Below are 9,789 nucleotides of genomic sequence, written 5' to 3' on the forward strand. Positions count from 1 at the left end.
GATGAAGCAATATTCATAATAATATGATAATAACCGCAATATCTCTGGAATTGATATAATTCATCTTTATTATTGTATTATGAAGGCTCATACAGCGGTTGCATTTGAATGTTTGCTCAGAAGCCTTATATATATATATATATCAAGCAGACAATGTCGATTATCAAATAGGAGTGTTTACACACAAAAAAACAAAGCATATATTAGTTCCATTTTTCAAAGAATTCTGCTTATTATAAAAGAAAACTGTATGATATCACAAACACTACTACGTTCATACCTTAAAATATAAATATAACGAAAACATTCACCTGAGGTGGGTTTTTACATTTTGCAATACTAACAACAAATTTTTAAATATATATAATATTATATTTTAATCAGTGCATTTCAAGTTAAGATCATAATCATGTACGTTCAATTTAATATTTAAATTACAAGTTCAAAAACGTCAATAACATTTGAATGTTATTGTTTGGTATATTATATTATAGTCATAGTGACTGCACACATAATCCAAAGAAGTAATTTGTCCAAAGACACAAGCTTCTTTGACCATTTGAGTATATTATCAATAAAAGATATCGATAGCTCTTATTATAAAGTATGGAACAAAACTACCAATCTGTATTTCGTGTTGAGATTCAATATAAATTTAGAATACAAGGGCTGCCAGAAAATACATTATTGCTGAGCACAATTTCTCAAAAGCCATTCTTTATTATATTTCATGCTTTATGTTTCTGAACAAAATGATATTCAGACGATCGATATGAATTCCTTTGATTTTTTTAAAGAACGAACAAGCATACGGCTAACATTATTGAGCATATTTCTTCTTTTTCTTAGCCTCAATCATCATTACATTAAACAGCCTTTATAATCAATGTTATATTATGAGCAGAGGTGCCGATCTATCATCAAGAAACGGCTACAGGACAGCGACGGCTTTGGGTCGCTCTAGTGCAATAGATGTAATGTGTTACATTTATTCCAACGCGAATGAACATCAACCCTTTATTATGTGTAGCTACTTATTTCAGAACAATCATGTAAAACGTCAACGTGTATCCCAAGACTCGATGTGTTCGAGTTACATCCTTTCTATCAATAACATAAGGGTCGCAATCATATTTATAATGAAGCAAATAACGTGCGGACTCATTTGCGAGATAATGACCTTTTTCCATACCATTATGATGAGATTTTCGCCCAGAGTACATACTTCAACGAAAAACGTCCGAATCATGTACTTACATTACAACCGCTGGGCACTATCGTTCATTCCACTTTTTAAGACTATCGGTAATTTCGTAATATAAGATTATTATTTTGGTGTACATCCGATTGAATGGGCACGTTTTCAACGTTCGAAACAGTGTAATAAGCGCAGTTTAGTGTTTTAGACGAACACATTTGTAGCATTTAAGTCGCCGGGATTTTCACAAGAAGATCTCAAGACTTCTCCAAACAAGCACACACATGCATGAATTTCAGAATGAAGCTTTCGTAATAAATTCCTTATTATGGCCGTGCTCTGTGAAAAAGGGGGTTAATGCATGTGCGTAAAGTGTCGTCTCAGATTAGCCTGTGCCAGTTCCCATAGGGTAATCAGTGACGACACTTCCGCTATTATGATATTTTTCGTTTACAGAAAGTATCTTGTAAGCAAAAATTCGGACTGCACAGGAATCTCTGGGACGACACTTTACGCACATGCATTTAACCCTCTCTTCACAGAGCACGACTCATTTAATTTTCCATTTTGCATGCCAAATTTAATTCTAATATAATCTATGGAGATAAGGTATTCCGAGTAGATAACATTTCCCGAGTCGTTAATCACCTCATTAAGAAGGCACCAATATTCATCACTGGCGGCACTTAAGACACACACATCCAATTTACGACCGACGCAGTCTCAACACCAGCTTTGTTTTAAACGATTCTTGGACATTTTTATACGCATTACAGAAACCATAAAACAAAATAAATCCAGAGACATAAAACATGTTATTATTGACTCCAATTTATCGAAAGCAATTGTATAAATATTTAACGCCTTACTATCAATGGGTCAAAATGTTTGCGTCCATGGAAGATACATAAAAATAAGTCTATTGATACTACAAAATGGTCAGATGATAATCGGATGGACCACATCTGAACAATTAATGGTATACAGCGTCTTAAAGAAGCGCCCACGAGTTTTGTTAATTATTTTTGTCTCTTTCTGTCAATTTTAATAAATCCTACACAGTCTACGCCATAGACTGATTGATGTTGTTAAACTCTAACTTGTATACAATTGCTGCATTAATCTGCCGGGCCCTTTCTGAAACGGAAACAGTATTTCAACCTTAGCTGTTCCAACTATATTGTCCAATATTATTTCGCAGAGCTGCCACTGCTTCTACGAAACGTCGCACCGATTGATTCAATGTTTGAAACGTCAGTGGTATTGGGTTGATTGAGGCGAAACAACGTGCATTAGGTGCATACATATAACAAAGTTTTAACATAATCCTTATCAATTAAACTATTCGCTTATTACGACTAAGCAATTGAAAACATACACACTCATTAGCACATGTACATGGTTCTCTGATAAATTCACACGCAAAAGTCATACAAAAACTAAACCAGAATGTATTAAAGGCTTAGTTCTGTTATGAACATAAGAAAGTTAAAACCTTCGTGGCATTGGATATATAGCGTTTAAATTCTGTATATGAAATATAATAAACTGCACAAATGTGTGGAACTTCTGACATTCTGAACTAAAGCTAGGCTATGGGACACCTTCGTTCGGGGCAAACGTATCGTAGTTGTCAATGTAAATATAGTTGGAACTGAAACGTGTTATGGTCAAACTAATAGATTTGTTTATTTTTCAATCTGGGTTTCATCATAGAAAACGTAAATGTTTAATGTTTATATTTATCTTTTTTACTCTGTTTTTAAATGCTAAAAAGACTCATGACAAGACTAGAGTTTATATCGATATACTTTTTATATAAATTTTAGTTCATGATATCATATAAGACTAGCAAACGAATAGTTATATGCAAACCTCTTTTTTATAGGTATGAGTTATTTGAAAGACCCAAAGTGTGCGCAAAACAGTTACTTACAAAAGCAGGGTTTGACCTATAGTTTCGGAAATAAATTAACTATAGCATTCACATCAACAGGAATATAAAATGGTCATATTTTATTGTACACATTCATTCATACTGTGTCATTTAAGAAACAGTTATATTTTAACATCCCATTTCTCGGAGGTCATCTGAGTAAATTATAGATTTCCTGAAGTTTAAAAAAAATACTTTTCTGGTCTGACGTCTGCGATCTCGGAACAAAACAAAGCAAAACGCGCGAGCTGAAATAGGCGTAGTGGAATTAATGAAAGGAGAGATCGTGCACGGATCAGATCGCAACCCTGCGCATCATTCTGGAACAATCCCGGGACTGGAATTCGCCGTTGTATGTCAACTTTATTGACTTTGAAAAGGCGTTCGACAGCGTTGACCGGGAGCCCCTCTGGAGACTTCTGAGACACTACGGAGTGCCAGAAAAGATCACCAACATCATTAGAAAGTCTTATGAGGGAATGACCTGCAGAATTGTTCACGGCAGAAAGCTCACGGATGCCTTTGAAGTGAGAACTGGTGTGAGGCAAGGCTGTTTACTCTCACCTTTCCTGTTCCAGCTGGCCATAGACTGGGTAATGAAGACATCAACAGAGCAGAAGCGGAATGGAATTCAGTGGACACTCTGGGAACAGTTGGAAGACCTCGACTTTGCCGATGATTTGGCTCTTCTCTCCCACACCCAACAACAGATGCAGGAAAAGACAAACATGGTAGCGGACAACTCAGCTAGACTGGGCCTCACCATAAACAAAGGGAAGAGCAAGGTGTTCAGGACCAACGCATCAAACAACACACCCATCACAATCCAAGGCAAGGCGCTGGAGGAGGTGGACAGCTTCACCTATCTCGGTAGCATTCTGGACAACCAGGGAGGAACAGATGCAGATGTCAGAACCCGCATCGGTAAAGCACGAGCAGCCTTCCATCAGCTGAAGAACATCTGGGGATCCAGCGTAATAGGCATCACCACCAAGATAAGGCTCTTCAATACCATCGTGAAGCCGCTACTCCTCTATGGAGCAGAGACCTGGGGAACCACTGTCACCACCATAAAGAAAATACAGGTCTTCATCAACACCTGCATCAGGAAGATCCTCAAGATCCGCTGGCCAGACAAGATCTCCAAAGAAGAATTATGAAGAAGAACAAACCAGCAGCCAGTTGAAGAAGACATCCTTCAGAGACGTGGAAGGTGGATAGGCCACACCCTTCGCAAGCCTGCATCCGATACGACAAGGCAATCTCTCACATGGAACCCCCAAGGGAAAAGGAAGCGAGGGCGGCCTAGAAACACCTGGCGCCGTGACCTGGATGCAGATGCTAAGCAGATGGGCCAAACATGGGGACAGCTTGTGAGACTCGCCCAGAACCGAGACGCCTGGAGGAAGCTGGTTGGCGGCCTATAACCCAGATGGGACCACAGGCGAAGATGACCCTGGTGAAAAGTGCATTCGCCTCTTGTAACAACAAATTCCAAATATTAAGACAATCCGCAGTCTCGTGATGTAAGACCATAAGGGATGGTGTACATCAGATTTAAAGGGCAAGTGTTCAAGTTAAAAAAAGCATAATAAGCGAAGTTGACTGTAAGTTATTCCTGTTTTAGAGGAACGAATTAATAGCCTTTAATTAAGGCGCCGGGGTTTTTACAAAAGGGTCTAAAGACTACGCCAAACAAGCACCCGCATGCATGAATTTTATTAAATTTTCATTTTGGCCGTGCTCTGTGAGAAAGGGTTTGAATGCATGTGCGTAAAGTGTCGTCCAAGATAAGCATGTTCAGTCCGCACAACCTAATCAGAGATGACACTTTCCGTTTCTATGATATTTTGTTTACAGAAAGTATCTTCTAAGCGTAAATCCGGACTTCACAGGCTACTCTGGGACGATTTTTTACGCACATGCATTTAACCCCCTTTTCACCTAGCTAGACTCATTTAATTTTCCATTTTGTATGCAATATCTTATTTTATAAAATCTTCGGAGATAGGGCATTCCCAGTAGATAACATTTCCCGAGTCGTTAATCACCTCATTGAGAAGCCACCAATATTCATCGCTGGCGGTACTTAAGACACACGCATCCAATGTACGACCTACGCAGACTCAACACCAGCTTTGTGTTAAACGATTCTTGGACATTTTTTTCTTTATACGCATTACAGGAAACTATGAAACGAAATAAATCCAGAAACATAAAACATGTTATTATTGACTCCTGTTTATCGAAAGCAATCGCATATTTCGCCATAAATATTTAACGCCTTACTATCAATTTGGAAAAATGTTTGCTTCCATGGAAGATACATAAAAATAAGTCTATTGATACTACAAAATGGTCAGATGGTAATCGGATTAACCGCATCGGATCAATTTATGGTATACAGCGCCTTTATAAAGCGCCCGTAATATTTGTTAATGATTGTTGTCTTTCTCTGTTAATTTTAATAAATCCTACACATTCTACGCCATAGACTGATTGATATTGTTAAACACTAACTTGTATAAAATGGCTGCATTAATCCACCTGGCCCTTTCTGAAACGTAAACGTTATTTCCTGTCCGTGTATATACCGTCTTTTCCTTTTTCGTTTAACATTCGAAACAACGAAACACGAAAATCAACGCATATAAGTTCATATTCCGATTTTCTAATAACCGAAACTTAAACAAAATACGAAAACAAAATTTACTTCTTAATATCGTTTTTCGTTGTACTTATTATAAAACAAAAAACGAAATTGATTCCCCTGTTCATATTTCGTTTCAAATCATTTAACAAAAATAAATGTTTGAAAATTGGAACGGATTGCTTGATCCCGTTTACCGTTCTTAGTTTGAAAGAACGGTATACGAAAAACGAGTGGCGTTTGCGGGATGTGCTGCTGTCTTGGGGAGGTAACTCATTAGTGGCTTTTTGCGCGTATTTTTCTCCCTTATATAAGACTTAATCACTTATTTCCATCAGCATGACTTCCTACGTGCTTTTTTTCGTGGAGGTAAAGACACGCCCGTAAGGGACAGAGACGTGGATATTTTCAGTTGTTTTTCCAGGTATTGTTTTTTTTTCCATTTTGAAATGATCATAATCTTGACATCTAAAGGTCATGGGGGGGGGGGGGTTCCTTACATTTTAAGAGCTGCAATACCCCGTCCCCTGAGTCCCGTATTCCTATTTTTATTACCCGTTAGACCCGCATGACATTTTAAAGACACAATAATCGGCGGCGGCTGCTAAAATGTCCCTATGTTTTACTTTTAACGTCACCTTACATAATAGAATGTCAAAGTTGTATTAGTACAGCCACTATTGAAAGAAAGAACAGGACGAAAGGAGAATAAATATATATAAAATGTTTTAATCTTATGGAACGGTAAAGTGCAAGGTGTCTTATATATTATTTCCAAAGCGTTCGATTAACAACAAATACATGTTGCATTTGACAACTGCATTGTGATATGTCTAGTGATTTTAGCTCTAAAACAAGAGTTATAACCAAACACCTTATATGAAACCGCTTTGCGCTTGAAGAAAATGAAATTAACTTAAATATAATTAATAAATGTACCAATTTAATAACTTATTAAACAACATATTAAATTTTCCTGAAAGAGCGCCCAAGATTAAGTTATTGCTAACAAGATATGTACATTCCAATGATATTATAACGCCGCTTAATCGTTTTTTCTTTAAACGTTACGTTACTTAGAGAAGGCGAATATCATGCGTCACGCCTTTGAATCTACTTGCACTCGTTGAAATTTTCCGTTTATGACCTCGGTTGTCTCCTAAAATGAAACTCGAATGCCATTATAGAAAAGTGTTTACATTTGTAACAATACGTGTATGATTTGCTGAGTCAATGATATATATGAGGAGCCCGCCATCAAGCGTTCGCTTGCATGATCTGTTAAAGTACATTTATTAGTCGAAAAGTGTATTATTTTATTCGTTTTATACACATCCAGTTCATTTTAACAGTCCTTCACAAATTGGACAAAATCTGTACACCAAACAAAAACGTTATTAAAAATAAATAAATAAATTTGTAGCAACGTCAGAGTTGTAACTTATCAAATAAAATCCATTGACATAATATACTATACTTAGCGTTGATTTTTCTGTTATTTGAATGATCTGTTCTCGCAAAGAGTTTCAAATAATTTTATAATTGTTATAAGCAAATTTTCTTTATTCTATAAAGGGAGCACCAAATATAATCATGCTGATAAAATTTAAAAAGAACTCAGTGCGTGAACCGATAGCTTTATAACAACATAAATTGTTACATTCAGGACCAGTGCCGCACCCTACATTTGCAACTTGTTGCAAATCACTGGTTCGATGCAAGAACTGCATGGACACCTGGTATGAGAGCCCACCGCCAGCCTGTTACCCGAAGTGTATGAGCCAGGACGGCACACGACGTGCCATGACAGGGGTTTATGAGGCCGTGCATGCTCCTAGGAATAATTCACCATACTAATTGAATGTACATGTGTATATGTTTAGCAATAATGTGGATTTTTATTTCATTTCTTAAACAGATATGAATACAGTGTAGTAAATAATTCGATTGTTGTTTATTACTTGAAGAGAAAGGCTACGCCGAACAAAGATATTTTATTGTGCAATGCTTATTGTAATGCATTTTATACATTAAATCAAATCCAATGACTTAAAACAAAAGCAGGCATTTATATTAGTATCGTTATATAAATTTACTGTTGATCTATTCATTATTCCATTAGACTAGCCAAAAAGAGCTGTGCCAAGACTCGTCTATCCTTCCTCTATAATACATGTAATAGTGAACATTTTATTATTCAAAATAATAGTTTCAAAGGGAGGAAACGGCGCACTAAGATGAATCATGAGTTATCCTAAAAAATAAAGCTGCGCAGCGCCCCTCGTTTTTCGTTTTCCGTGCATCGTTTTATCAAATCAAGAACGATAAATGAGAGCAGGCGCTTTGTTTCAATTTTCAAATATTGTTTTTTTGTAATTTAAATTGAAACAAAATAGGAATAGACATACACGTTTCGTGTTTTGTTTTGTAATTAGTAAAACGAAAAACGATATAAATAAGTCGATTTGTTCTTTGTTTTTTGTACTTGTTTCGGTTATAAGAAAATCGGAATATGAACTAATATGCGTTTATTTTCGTGTTTCGTGTTGTCGAATGCAAAACGAAAAACGAAAAGACGGTATGTACACGGACCATTTCCACCTTAGCTGTTACAATTTTCTTGTTTTCAGAATTATTTCACTGAGCTGCCACTGCTTCTACGACACGTCTCCAAGATAGATTTAATGTTTGAAACGTCAGTGGGATTGGGTTAATATATAGGGGCGTAAAAAACGTGCATAAGGTGCACACATATAACAAAGAGAAACATAATCCTTATCCTATGCTCAACTATACTTTTCGCTTATTAAGACTCAGCAATTGAAAACAGACACAATCATTACCATATATACATGTTTCTAGTTAATATTTATACGCAAAGGACATGCAAAAACTAAACCAGAATGTATTAAAGGCTTAGTTCTTTTATGAACAAAAGAACTTTAAAACCTTCGAGGCATATGATATATAGCGTTGATATTCTGTATAATTATGCGATAAAAATAAACTGCACAAATCGGTGGAACTTCTGACATTCTGAACTAAAGCCAGAATATGGGGCACATTACTTCGGGGAAAACGTTGCGTAGGTGTCCATGTAAGTATTGTTGGAACCGAAACTTGTTATGGTCAAACTTATAGATTTATTCATTTTTCAATCAGGGTTTCATCATAGAAAACGTATATATTTACATTAATCTTATGTATTCTTTTTTTAAATGCTAAAAAAGACTAGTGTTTATATCGATATGTTTTTTATATAAAATTTAAATTTATGATATCATATAAGACAAGGAAACGAATAGTAATATGCAAAACTCTTTTACAAAGGTATTAATTAATTGAAAGACCCAAAGCGTGCGCAAAACTGTCACTGACAAAAAGCAGGGTTAGACGTTTATTTTTGGAAATAAATTATAGTATTCACAGCTTCACGAATATAAAATGTTCATATTTGATCGTTCACATTCATTCATACTTTGTCATTTAAGAAACAATTTTATCCCATCTTCACAGCGACATTGACGGTATAACACCCCAGGAAATAAACTAGCCTGTCGCCCACCTTGTTGAATATACCTGTCGCGTGCACGGACTACTTTTTATTCTACCACTAAATGGTTTTTCATAAGAAATCTCTAGAGTCGAGAAAACTTAACCTTTAAAATTATACGACCTTCAACCTTTAGATCTAGTTAAGGGACATATTTTTTCGCCATCCGTATAATGAATCAGCTGATTGACTGCGTCATAAAATTACATACTTATTGCGTCATTTTCCAATAATATGTGATGTCATCTTTTGGTGTACACGAAACTAGTATGCGATGTCTTGTATGGAACATTTAAGACGCATTTTTTTCGTGTAAATGTATCCTGGATGTAATTATGAAACAGTGCATATTCTATGGACTACGGTTGGGACCGGTGAGCCGAAGGATTTAGATCTTCATGTAGATCTAGCTTAATCATGTTATTGATATAACGAATGTGCGAGCCTATTTT

Source organism: Dreissena polymorpha, chromosome 8 (assembly GCF_020536995.1).
Source record: "Dreissena polymorpha isolate Duluth1 chromosome 8, UMN_Dpol_1.0, whole genome shotgun sequence".
Classification (NCBI taxonomy): Eukaryota; Metazoa; Mollusca; class Bivalvia; order Myida; family Dreissenidae; genus Dreissena; species Dreissena polymorpha.